Source organism: Talpa occidentalis, unplaced genomic scaffold (genome assembly GCF_014898055.3).
Source record: "Talpa occidentalis isolate TD23 unplaced genomic scaffold, MPIMG_talOcc4v2.1 talOcc4.4, whole genome shotgun sequence".
Lineage (NCBI taxonomy): Eukaryota > Metazoa > Chordata > Mammalia > Eulipotyphla > Talpidae > Talpa > Talpa occidentalis.
Window position 1 is genome coordinate 96,256,379 of NW_023604295.1, and position 13,729 is coordinate 96,270,107.

The 13,729-nt window shown below is 42.8% G+C and overlaps 1 protein-coding gene across 3 annotated transcripts in view; it reads right to left on the reverse strand.

Moving 5' to 3' along the window:
• The window catches only part of ZBTB38 (zinc finger and BTB domain containing 38), a 72,619-nt gene extending 60,010 nt beyond the window's left edge, over positions 1-12,609 (reverse strand). For all 3 annotated transcript variants that reach the window (XM_054700767.1, XM_054700769.1, XM_037525870.2), the window contains exons 1-2: positions 12,164-12,609; positions 10,989-11,063 (exon numbers count right to left, since the gene is read on the reverse strand). The gene's annotated coding sequence lies outside the window, so the exon portion shown is untranslated. The remainder of the gene's footprint in view (positions 1-10,988; positions 11,064-12,163) is intronic.
• Between the last annotated feature and the right edge of the window lie 1,120 nt (positions 12,610-13,729).

Consider the following 13,729-nt stretch of genomic DNA (forward strand, 5'->3'; position numbering starts at 1 on the left):
CAAAGTCTCCCCCCCCACCCCGTGTATCCCCACTACCTCTCACCACCACTTTCAATATCACCACCACAGCTTTAGCAACAATATTTTCTGGTTTTGTCTCAGTGCATTTGAAAAGTGGCAGGAATAAAGACAGTGCATGCACATGGAGGTCAAGGGCATCCCTGCATCCCTAATCAGGCATTCGTTTGTGGCCAGGACCGCTTTCCATTCCCCAAATGGAGCGGGACTAGAATCATAGTCTAGATCCTACCAGGCAAAGACATTCTCAGCACAAGAAGTTTCATCTTTCTAGAGAGATTGGCATCTGGGTTGAAAGGGAGGGGGTTGAAAGGGAGGGTAGGGATGTAAATGCAAGTGGAAAAGAGGATTCTTAAAGGTCAGGGAGATCTACCCCACGGGAGAGCATGATCCTCACATCTTTTTTCATCTTGGGCAATAAATATTACATGGCTTTATCTGGGAACAAATTTATTTGCTTTCTCTACTCTCAGATAAGCAACTTTGTAGCTCAGAAGGGTTACAACCAGAAACTTCTCACCAGAGCAGCTTAACAAACCTCAGTGAGTCTTCACTTCCTTTGGACTGAAGATAAAAGTACACTAAGTTGTTGTATTGAGTCATCTACTTTTACTCCCATGTCATGGTTGTTTTTTGTAAGATTTGGAATCTCCCCCTGCACCACAGGTCCAAAGGATAGGCTCACATGGGTTGGCTCTTGACTGACCAACAACCAAAGTTAGAGGGCCTCTCTCTGATCCCCCCACTACGAGTGGAGTCTTCAGCTTTGTATCAAAAAGCCACTTCTTAGACAGGAGGACTTGCTCCACGAGTGAAGGAATAGACCAGGGGACCGAAAGTACCTAGAAGTCTTTTGAGTACTTCGTCACTTGTTTACCAAGGGGGCCACAAGCAGACCTCGGACTTGGTTTAAATCTGTCCCCTCCTAGAACAGAGAGAGACACAGTGGCCCGACAGAAAAATAGGTGCCTCCAAAAAGTGCCTCAATGGTTCCCTGTCCCTCAGCGGCAAAGCGCGTTTCACAAAATTACAGAACGAGAAGGCGCTTTCAAGAATGTCATTGAAACTCATTTCTTGAAGGGGGAGAAAATCAAGTTCAAAGACAGTGTTATATCCGAATACCTCAGTAACCACCTAAAAGTCATATTCCTTCCTTCCTAGTATTTTGCGATTTGTATTTCAAAACACTGGTCCAATTTTTAAAAATAATACTAAGCTTTCACTTAAATAGCTACTTAATAAATCATTATATAGAATAACTGAATGAATGAGTGGATGATAGTATAGAAGCTTTATAATTTGTCTCCCCATTCCTCTCAGGGGAAAAAAAAATCGTTATAGTACGTTTGTTTAATTTTTTTAAAGCTCAACTAAATATAATTGAAAGTAAAATGGTAAATAATGACCAAAATATCACTTGGGACAAAGTAAGCATCACTTGAGAAGTATCAGAAAAGTAGGCTTGATTGCTACATTAAGTCAATCAGATTAAGTTTAGCCAGCTGAAGTTGCATTCATCCTATTTAGTTTGCAAAGAAAAATCTCATGAGTTAGCATGAGCAGCTAAAAATAAGTTGCAGGTTTCATTTTCCGTTGTTCAGTATGGTTGTGAAACCAAAAGGTGCAAAACTAGGAGATTCACCAACGCCTACAAAAGACAGCAATTCAAATTGTCACCTCCTAGCACACCACCCTCCTGATCCACAGCTCACATCCAAGCCCAAGAGATATACACTTTCATCCCTCTTACCATGATTCTTGAGATGTCCCTGAATAAATAAGGCATGGCAGGAAATCAGGGTCGAAGGCCAGTCCCTGAGGATAGTAGTTTGTGTGTATGTTGTCATATCCGGACAGGATGCCACATAGAAATCAGCCTCTATGTACACAGTCACAATCTTAGGTGATATGTGGGACCCCCTGCAGAGCATGGGAGTAAAAAAAAAAAACTAGACTCTCATTAGATGGCGCCCTGAATCGAGTGAACACACCCCATAGTTCTTGACCTCAATGCCCATGGCCTGTGTAACACAAATCCAGGTGGCTCATAGTAAGTTTCATTTCAAAACTAGCTTTTCAGGTCCAAATTTGGCAAAAAAAGGTTTGACAAGAGGCATTGCCACTTCAAAGGGAAGAGACATCTCATACTGTCCATTCAGCAGTGGCACAAGGCCCAGGGAGAGCAGTGCAGTTAAAAGAAATCCCTCAGCTGAGTGAGATTGAACAGGGGCCAGAGAAGGGTTAATCTCCTTCCATTAGAGGAGGGGCCATTTGGTGAAGGTGAAGAGAGTAATCTGTATGAAGAGCGGAGCAGACAAAGCGCCATTGCAGAAATGAAATTACAGTGCAGGGGCGAGAATGATGATTTGTCCTAGATTTTCACTATGAGACCATTTCTTAGATCTGAGTCTTTACCTCACTTTGAAGTTATAGTCTCAGGGAGGGGACAGGGGAATATATTCACACTCAGTGCTGGAAGACTTGTACTTTGATTCCATGGGAGAAAGGCTGTCTCTGAGATGCAGAGGATGAGGCCAAAATGACCAGGATGCCATAAAGGACTAATTATAAATCAGAAAGTGGCAAAGTAAATAATAGAAGGTGCACAGAAAAGAAGCTAGGGCTGAAAACCCCCCTTCCTTCCCTTTAAAAAAAAACAATTCTTAAAAGTTGCTTTTAATAACCTTTTGGGAAATAGTTTGAGTCACACGAAATTGCAAAAATAGTACAGTAAGCGTATACCTTATCCAGTTTTTCCCTGATGGAAATAATAGCCTACTAACTGTAGTACATTGTCTAACCCAAAAGCTAACACTGGTGACATTGTCAATACAGGGACAGACCTTATTTGGATTTTACCAGTTTTTACATGCACAGAGTGTGTGTGTATGTGTGTCTGTGTGCACATGTGTATGTGTGTCTATATAAAGTTCTCTGAAATTTTAAGATGTGTAGATTGGAGTAAACACAATTAAGATATAGAACTATTCCATAACCACAAAGAAACCCCCTGTGCCACCTACTCCTCTGTAGTCACACCCACCTCCCAAACCCATCTCTTCTCACTGTAACTGTCACTCTAAGATTGTTACATAAATGGAAACCATGCAATATGTTACTTTTTGCTACTTTCTTTCACCTAGCCTAATAAATCCTTATAATCCATTCAAGTTATATGTAAAAAGAGTGCTTTTTATGGCTGAATAGTATTCCACAGGACATGTACCACATCTATTGAAGGATATCTGACTTGTTTCCAGGTTTTAAGCTATACAAATAAAACTGCTAGGAACGTTTGTGTGCAAGTTTTTATGTGAATATAAGTTTTCATTTCTCTTGTGTAAATACCCAGAAGTGGGACTGTATGGGAAGTATATGTTTATAAGAAGCTGTCGAACTGTTTATCAGAGTGGCTGTACTACTTACATTCCTATCAGCAACTTATGAGTGATTCAATTTCTCCATGTTCTTGCCAGTATTTGGTAACATCAGTATTTTTTTCTTTAACAATCCTGATGTGTAAGATAGTACCCTGTCAGTATGGCAGTAAAGTATGGGGCTTCCAGAGCTTGGGTGGGGTGTTTTCTGATATCTCACTGTTCCCATTTTCCTAACAATTGTCTTTACAGCAGTACAGATTGTCTAGAATTTCGGTGATGGAATGTGGTACTCTGTCTTGATATGGGGCGTGACTTGAGGTTTGTCCACTTGTTCCTGACTGCAGTTCTGGGACGTGGCCATCTGGGGATCTGGGCCTCCTTGAGGCAGTGTCTCTTGCCTCAGCAGGCAGACTCCATTTCATGACACTCAGCCCTATGGGGTAAGGAGGTGATAATGGGAGGCTATGGGGCAGGGGCAGTTTTCCTGGGCTCAGGTCCTCTTAAACCTTTGGCCACAGAATGTGTGAGAATTTTTTATTCATAAGGTTATTTACTTAATAGCAGGGTATGAGATGGGGGTGGGACATGGAATCAACATAGACAAGTAAGTGGCACTTTTCAAACCCCACTGACTCCTGTTTGCCCTTGGACTTTGGACTTTGTTGTCCGCCCAAGAATCTAGTACCACGTGGACACCTTCTCTGGATGTTGCAACACTTGATCTCTGCCGATTTGGTGGCACTGTTGTCACCACTACACATACCTGCCTGGCTTTGGGATCAGGTTCCACCCACGGCGAGGACTCCGACTAAGTATCAGAAAGTTCTTCAGCCAGGAAGCTGTGTGCAGGCTCCAGGAGATGGGCTTGCATAGGGTCAGCAGCATAGCCACCCTGGAAAGTCATCCTCTCTCTGTTTTACTCCTGACACAAAGGAGGCTGCAGACCACCCCAGATTCCATATTCCTCATGACCCTGGCTCCATAAATTTTGGGGCCAGGAGCCTGAGAATCAGGAGAGCAGTTATCCTGCAGGGGGACTGCCAAGAGGCAGAGGCCATGCATAGAAGCAGTGAAGCTTGGGGATCACATCACATTCTCTGATACCTAAATGTACTGGATGGGCACAGCAGCCTGCTCCTTTGGGTTCTGACTCCTGGGCTTCAGCTGGTACTATCACGGGAGATGGATGTGGACTTAGGCATAGAAGAAACTAAACGGTGATTTGCAGAACCTGAACATGACCCGGGGACTATTGGGAGCTGAGCAATACGCAAAGGCTGAACTTGAAAAGCAAGTGACAGGTGGTTGGCCCTCCAGAATTGAGGTGGTAGAATGAGAGGAAGGGCAGCCAGATACTATCAGGTGATCACTGGGTGTGGTCTGATGGGTTTGAGCAAAGTTATGCAGACAGGATGGTTGGTCATGCTTCCTCTTAGAAGGTGGTGAGAATTTAAACTTTTGGTTATTGTTTGTATACTATGTTCCCCGCTGTGACGGAACATTTTCTAAATTTCCATCTTCGGCACCCTCTTTCTGACAATTGCCCCTCCTTTGAGCAAGGGCTCCTGCTTACCCACTGTGGGAAGGCAGCCCAGCCCACAGCATCTTTCAGAGTTAAAGTGGCAGGCATAGCACCGCTTGGGCCAGCTGCCTCCCTGGACCATGAAGTAAGGTAATAGGACTCCTTCCTTGAGGCTGAATCCAATGCAGTCATCCTCTAGCTCAGGCTTTGTCTTCTTTTCAACTCAGGCCTGCCTTGACCTAATATTTTCCTGCAGTGTGTCTTGCAGTGCCCTGATCTGCGCTGCTATCTGGGTTTCTGACTCTGGACCCCACCCTGCCTCTGCTTTTGTGGCATAGGTCTGTGTCTGGCTTCCTTTAGCTTCAGTGCTGTCACTTCAGGGCTTAGGGTGCACAGTGGTCGGGCCTCATCAGGCAGCCCAGATGGGCACCGGGGTCCCTCACAGGGTTTAAGCTGCACACACATGTCCTGAGACATGGTCCTGCCCATGAGAAGGCAAATAAAAGTTCCCTGGCCAAGGCAGGGACTCTCTTTGCTACCCAGAGTGTTGGTGACTCAGAGTCTTTTATCTACTCAAGTTCTAGTTCTACCTGGGTAACATCGAGGAAGTAAATGAACCATTCTGGGTCTCAGTTGCCTCATATTTACAATAAGGTTTCCTGTTTCCCTAGCTGGTAATATTTCGGCCATACCACATCATGCTTATGGGATAATAAAACACTCCAAAATCCAAAGATTTTCTAGGTTAACTTTAGTTTAGCTATACTGGTTCAGGTTTCTCTAGACTTTTCCTGTATATTGAGTGCTGAACCGAAGGTATATTGAACTGAATGCAGCAGATCAGTAGTTCTCAGGCTTTAATGTGCATGAGTATTGGGAGGCAATATTAAAATGCATATTCTTAGGCTCCCTCCTCAGAGCCTCTGTTGCCAATGGGACCTAGGAACATTTGTTTAACAAGAGTATAAAGAGGACCAAGGTTTTGAAACAGACACTGGTACCTTTTTAGATGCTAATTTACCAATAGGCATAGGAGTTCTTAAAACCGGTCATTTGACCCACTGATTTAATTCTAAATTTTTCCCAAGATGTCCACAAAATTTTTTTTACAAATACACTTACATGTATAGTAGAACAATATACATAATCAAAATGTCCATCAAAAAAAAAAAGGATAAGTGAAGACATATTGCTGTAGTAAAAATATAACCATTAAAAAAATCAAATATTCAAAGACCATTATCATCATTTAGAAAAAATGTTTACAGCATAGCATTAGATGGGGGGAGGGAAAAGCATGTAACATACCATTTAAATAACTTTTTAAAGAAGGTAAGAATATATCTGTGAAATATTGGAAAGAAATACCTAAAATGTTAATATTGAATTGTTGCTTGGTTATTGGATTATTAGAGATTGTTGTTATCTTCTTGATAATTTCTGTATTTTCCAGACTTTGAATAGTGATTAGTTATGACTCTTTTTATTTGAAAAAGAGTGATTTTTTTTTAATTTTTGTGTTCTTATTTGTATTTTTCCCCATCGCTATCCCTTTTATACCTTTGACAGATGCTATACCCCAAACTCAGTAATCTAATTTCATAGAAAAAGGAATGTCCCCTCACTTTTTTCTGCTTTGTCTCTTGACTTGCTTTGCCAGACATAATTGCTTTGAACTCCTTCTAACTTGCTATAAGTGGCAACATTTCTTCTTTCCTAATGACTGAATAATATTCCATTGTCTGGCTATACCACTATACCACTTCTTTTTAAAAAATATTTTAAAATTAATTTTTAACTGAGGTAAAACTGGGGTCCCTCCATCAGGTATTACCACCATAGTTCACTCACCACCCACTCACCCATATTCCAATACAATAGACCATCGTGCTTCCTTCCCTTTTTTGCTCTCTGCCCTCTCCCGCCACTCCCCCCTTGGTGTTTCAGTTCTGTTGTCAGCTATCAAGGATTAGTTTTTTGGCCTGTCTTTAACAGTGATAAATTTTTAAAAAGAAATTGTCTCATGTAGAGTGAGAACAAAAGTAAGAGCAGTCTCTTAGGAGGAATCTAGCCCAGCCGCAGCCTAGCCTCTGTGGGATGCCCATGAGAGGCGGTAGAGCTGATGACAAAGAATTAGAGTGAATGAGAAGGTTCTTTTCACTTGATGCTACTTTCCTGCTGTGTTTGAAAATCATGAACTATAGGATGGGGAAATGAAGCTGAGTTCACAGTTTAAATGAGATCTTCTTTAGTGCTTTTTGGCTGAAAGCACACTTGTAGAATCCTCCAGCCCTGCCCTCTATAATACCAACCCTACAGACTGCACTCATGATGAGAGACTTTTGGACAGATGATGTACTCATTCTGGCCAGGGGGACACCACCCAGTGTCAATGCTTCCATGGAGTGGTTTCAAAGCCTCCTCTGGCCAATGCACTGGGTGTCCAATAGAAGGTGGAGCAGCATCTTTTTGTGGGCAATGAGATGGCTCAAATCCATCCTCCCTGACATACCTCAGTGAATCTCAGGTCAAATCTCTCTTAAAATAAAATTAGAAGCCAGGTAGGCCTTTGGCCTAGAATCAAACCGTTCCAGATGTCCTGGAATTTTTATTGCACATGCTTTGGCTATTTAGGCAGAGAGCTAAAGATTTCAAATAAAAATCAATTAGAAAGACAAAAATATTAAAATAATAACAATGTTAATAGCGATATCAAAAGCCAAAATGCCAATGGTGGCCATAATTACGGCATTTTTTTAAATGAAAACCTTAATTCACTATGCATTTTTCTAAGTTACCCAAATCATTTGAATATGTCACCTCAGTTATTTTGACAGAATCTCAGAATCTCTTCTACATTAAACACACACACACACACACACACACACACAACACACCACTCAGTGGCAAGAGGAAGCGCTAAAGCTCTGATGAAAACCAGAAGCATCTTGAGTTAAAAACAAAACTCTAAAGTTTTCAGTGTGGTGTTTTCAAACTTCATTCTTGACAAGACTGTAGGGGATTTCATTATGAGAAATTATGAAGCTCCTATTATCATGAATTCTTAGCTTTGGTGGAATATGATGTGGCCTTATTACAAAATTCTCTCAAAAGAATAAAAAAACATTCAAAATTCTTACCAAAGGTAAGACGGAGGTTCGTAATTCTGTGCCACAAAAACTATAAACCTCTGGGGTTAAAAATAACCAAAGTGGTACAGGTGTTGCCTCTGTAAACCTGCTATGCTCATCATAGGTCTGCTTCCCATGGGTCAATGTGTCCAGGTTATGATCTTTTTTTTTTTTAGTTTTTTTTCTTTTTTTTTTTTTTTAAGATTTATTTATTTATTTATACAAGCACTGGGTACAGTCAGAAGCGTGGGAAGGTGAGAGAATTTACCAGAGCCAGAGCGGGGAACAGAATAGGCAGAGTGATGAAATACACTGATGAGGGGAGCAGTGGGCACAGCAGGAGAGGTCTGCGTGCCATGTGGGACCCTCGCCTGCGGCTGGGGATCGAACTGGCGCTGCAGAGGCTGCAGGCAGCTTCGCAGCCCAGCACTCAACCGCTGCGCCACCAGGGGAGGCCCTAGCTTATGATCTTTAGATCAGCTAAGCTCTGGAAATACTGTGGTGCCCCAAATTTGAATTATATCCTTCCTGTGCAATTAAACATTTTAAAAATGATAAAATGTAAAACTAAGATTAAAGAAGTTCAAGAAAGTTTAATTTTCCCTATGATGTCTATTTTGACATCTCTTTGATAATGCCTAAGGCCAAAATACATATAAAGTAAATATTTGTTACCCCTGCCTTGTTCATGGACCTATGAGGCCGCCCAGTGTGTGTCCCCAGCACTGTGAAGAGGTGGCGCTGACAGAGTGAAGTTCTGATTTGGTGGTTGCACACCTCACACTGCCATGCTATGCAGCCGGAGGTTAGAAATCAGGAGGTTGATCCCAGCCCAATTTCATATGTGAATTCAGGCAAACTTAGTGCTTTGAGGAGTCATTATCACATGACAGTTGAAACTGGCAACCTGTGACTAACAAGTCTCCCAAGTGAATGAACCTGGTACCTTTTCTCCTCTGGCCTTCTGCTTCCTACCAGATTCTGTTAAGTGGGGACTTGCAGCAATAGCCCATCCCTGTTGGGATGCAGCTTTTGAAACATGGTCCTAGTTCTCAACTTACTCCTTTGGTTGCACTGTTCTAACAGGCACGGCATCCCCCATATTTAACTTGGTTGTATCTTATCGTCACATCATTGGCCCAGCCAGCTCTTGGCTAAGTGAACATTTTCAGGACCTACTAGCCCAAGAGAATGAGCTGTTAGAAGTTGTAGCACTTTTGCAGCAAATCAACTTGTTATTCTATTCCACGACTCCTCGACTCACTCCTGATGTGAAGGGACTGTGCTAAGGTGAGGCGACAGGAACAGGAGTCTAGGCAGGAACCAAACTCTGGGACAGGCTGTGTCAAACTGACCAGTTAGCTGGCTTTCTCACACAATGGACACTGTGTGCTCTTCAGAGTATGGGTGTGGGTGCCAGAAATGCCATGTCCCAGGATGAAATTCAATCAGAAACTAGTGTCTACCCAGATATTGACAACAAAACTAGAGAACTAGGTACCAGGCAGTTCAGGCAAAGACTGGTGTCCATTTTTCTGTATGTGCTATGAAAGTGAGCAAACATAGCCCATTTTTATTTGAGGTCTTTACGATGCCTTTGGTCCCCATAAAGTATCCACTATATGGTTTTGGAGATTTACCAGTGAGAAGAATGATGTACCAAAAACAACAATGGTTAAAAGAATATGTAAAATAAAACATTAGTTCAGGAATCTCCAAAAAGGGTATATAATCTTATCATTCATTACTTCAGTAAATGTTTGAAACTTTTCCTGAAAATAAAAAGCAGAATTATATATCAAATCCTTAGGAAAGCATTAATCTTTCCAGCTTAAGCCTTTTAGTCTACTTTTAAATATTCTTTAATAAATTGATTTGAAGATCCCATCTTGGACAGTGTTTCTCCTCCCCATTCCTGCCCTGCTCCAAGATTAAAAGCATCCCTAGGTTTAGCACAGATGAGGCAAGGTAGCTCCCCAAAGCCCACGGGCAGACAGGACCATGAGCTAAAGAAACCATAGCTTTCCTATAGACACACCGTTTCCTATAGGCACACCGTTGGGGAAAAGAATTCTGTTGGGTAATTCCAAATACCGTATCTTAACCTAGGACTAGCCAGAATAGACCTAAACAACAGGGACCTGGAGGGAAAAATAAAGAGTGTCCTTCCAGGTTCACTGGTCACTGGTGACATGGTAGTGCTCATTTAAAGACCTGAGGTTAGAATGGGCAGAGTCATCTTGAAAAATCTTACTAACTGCTCCTTGCCTAAGCATGTCAGATGTTACCTAAGAATGTCAGGGAATTTTAAGTATCTGTAATTTTTTACTTCTCCCACTGCTTCGTTCTGTTATCTTATCCGTGAACATCTCTAAGTCCCTTTTCCTGTATCAGAGAGGGCTACCTCTTCTCTAGAAACTCTCCAGAGGTGTCATTGAAAAGTGGTTACCCCACCAGGACCTACATTTCCCAGACCCCTTTGCCGTTTGGTGTAGTCATGTGACTGAAGTTTAGCAAAAGGAATGTGTGTGGAAATGTGCTGCACCTTCAGGCAAGGCCGATGGAAACCTCTCGTGCACTTCAGATTCGTCTACTGAGAAGTGGAGACAATCCTCAGTGACTTTGAAAGCCATCTGCTACAGAAGGTGGAGCCTCTCTCAATCTGCATCTCTTCATGAAGGTATGAAAGTTGTGCCACTAAGCTGCAGTGTTATATGAGCAAGAAATAAACTTCTATTGTGTTGGTCGTTATACATTTTTTATTCAATTACAGCAAGTAGCCTATCTCAACCATGTGTATTTTCTTTGATACAGCTGTTATTATTGTGTGCACAAGTCTGGGTGCCTTCTCCCCTTTCCTTAAATGTTACCACAAACCAAAGAAGCAGAAAAAATAAATATAAATTTAAGCAACAGATAGGGACAAATACCACTCACCAAATTAGTGGTCACAGTATTTAGATCTTGTAGCCAGAAGAACAGTAGTTCAGAAGAAGGTCACTCCAAGACAACCTGATATATTAAAATAAAACAAAAAGTCAAACGTAAGACTTATAAAACATATCACGTGAAGGTTAATTTCTAAAGGATGTTGCCAGTTTACAAAAGAATTAGTCACTATTTTCCAGTAAATGACAAATTTCCCTATTGCTTTAAAAATAAGATTTATTTTAAAAATTTATCCCCCTTCCAATTATTATAATTTATAAAGACTTTATAAAGAACAATTCTGCTCTGCTACGTAAGCTATGCAGGACTAAATATGAACTCTGTGGATGACCTCGGCAGCCAGAAATATAGGGTATGTTTTCGAGGCCTATGTGCTCTGCAGTTCTTTCGTGCATGTTCAAACTTTCCTCTTGCGAACTTGTTTCTTAGGTAGGAAATTCCAGTTTATAAAATTACAGGCTACGAAAAAAAACTTTAGGTTTTTTAGATGAAGTTAAAATAGACACGAGAGATACATTATAATCTGTCTTTGTGTCAAATACCCTCCCAGATACACCACCACTCCTGGAAATAAAAATAAGTTCTCTGTAAACAGGGTGAAGATGAGACAATGGAGGTGAGCGCACCAGAACAGCTGAGAACCTCCGTAATGGCAGTCGAGTTGGGGACATTTTCTTACCAGAGCAATCATCTGTTACTAGGTTAAGGGTAAAAATACCATTTGACAGTACAGGGAATATATTTGCCAAGGAGAGTGTGTTTGTGTGTCTGATTACTCAGTATAAGATCCAGGAAGCAAACAGCTCAGAACTCTGAGCAAACATTCTGACAGTCCGCAACAGAGCATTAGGGCAGAAGGAGGAAGAAGAGACGAAACATGAGGGTTGACAGGGGAAGGCGCGACTTGGGCCATTTCCTCCAGGGTTTCAAACTTAGGATTTTTGTTGTCGCTGTTTATATTTTTTGAGAGGAAATGCCTTCTTGCCTGGTCCTGTGGAAAAGAGAGCGATTAGATCCCTTTGGCGCTGTGCTCGGAGGGTCTCCGCGTGCAACCCACACCCTCCCTCTGGGCCGGGCCCTGCTGAGCCGCAGGTGTCAGGGAACAAGATGGCGCCCCACAGTGAGGGCGCGGAGCGAGGGGGGCAGGGTGGGCCTTCACTTACTCGGAGGTGCTGGCTCCTCTGAAACCCAGATGCTGCCAACTCCCTGGGCTCAGGAGTTAAAACCGCTCTCTCCACTTCTTCACTTCTCGTCGAGATCAGCACCACATATTTTTCTGATAATGTCACCCATGCTGACTTCTTACATTTTGAAAGTTGATCTACAAGTAAAACCTTCCATGAAGCACACACAAAAAGCAAAAAAAAAAAAAAAAAAAAAAAAAAAGAAAAGAAAAGAAAGGTGTGCTGTGGGGAGATGGAGAGGCGAGAGGCAGGGGCCTCCTTATTTTGAGAACTGCTGCAGCTGCGAGTGCCACTCCCCAGCCGGCTTCCTGGCTGCAGAGGGAGGCCAGTGGCCAGGCGTGGGTGACGTCAGGGCCAGGCCTGAGTCATCGCCAGCGGCTGGGCTGTCCTGCCACTCGGAAGGGGACAAAAGGAACCTTTGATGTCCAGAGGCCCTCCTCTCGGCACACTCGCCTGTTCTGAGCAGCAGGCCAGGAGAACATTCCTGCAGTCTCCCCACCCCCCGGCCGCCCTTCCTACTTCCGGAACAGTCCCAGGCAGATTCTGCAAGGCCTCCCCAAGGGACGTGACCCCTCTTGCATGGCAAAGGCATGGCGTTCTCTGTCAAAAAGAAAAGCAGGGAGGGTGTTTCGCTAGGGATTTCTCACCTACCCCTCCGGCATTCCTCTTCTTCCTTATGGTGCCGCTTACCCAGGGACTCGAAGTGATCGTGAAAGGGAAGAGCGGAAGGCACTCTTGTCACACCCCCCTCCAGGGGCAGCACCCAGTGGTCAGTGTCTGTTATCCTCTGCCTTTGTGCAATGGCCTGGGCCTCAGCTCCTGCTCTTCCTGAGCTTAACAGGTTATCACTCTTTAAAAAATATATACCAGAGCCTGGCAGAGGGCTCAGTAAATACATAAGGAATGAGTAAATAATAATATGAATGAATAATAAAAATATTTTAAAATAGTAGGAAATATCTATTGAATAATGACAGTGAATGTTTGAAGTCTGTGCTAAGTGATCATTTCATTTATTGCTATTAGCACAACATGGTTATGAGGTAGGTATTATTATTCTTTGGAGTTTTACAGGTGAGGAAATGGATTCTCAGAAAGATTAAGGTACTTCTCTGGCGTCCCACAGCTAGTTAGTGGCATAAGCTGGATCACCTGGCCTCAAATCTTGTATTTTTAAGCATTATGCTGAGTGACTGGAAGAAATGAACAAATATTAACCAAAGGCAGCCTGTCCAGGAGAGGAGCGATAAGGCTAATAATGACACTAGTAACCAAATCCTACAAGGAAACAGTGGCGTAATTAGGGGTGTACTGTCAACTTGGTGACCTAGGGTAGTAGGCCTCACGACCTCTTGATGGCTCAACACCAGGTCCGAGGCTAGGCAGCATACCAGGGTCTGCTTTAAGGCCAAGTGGGCTTGAAAAGCTAGAACCAGAAGACACAGCAGAGAGATCTGCATGGTGGATGCAGAGTCCACAGTGAACAGAGCACCTCAGAGGAAAACTGGTCTTACTGACCTCTGGCCTCAAGGGTGCAGGTGGGAG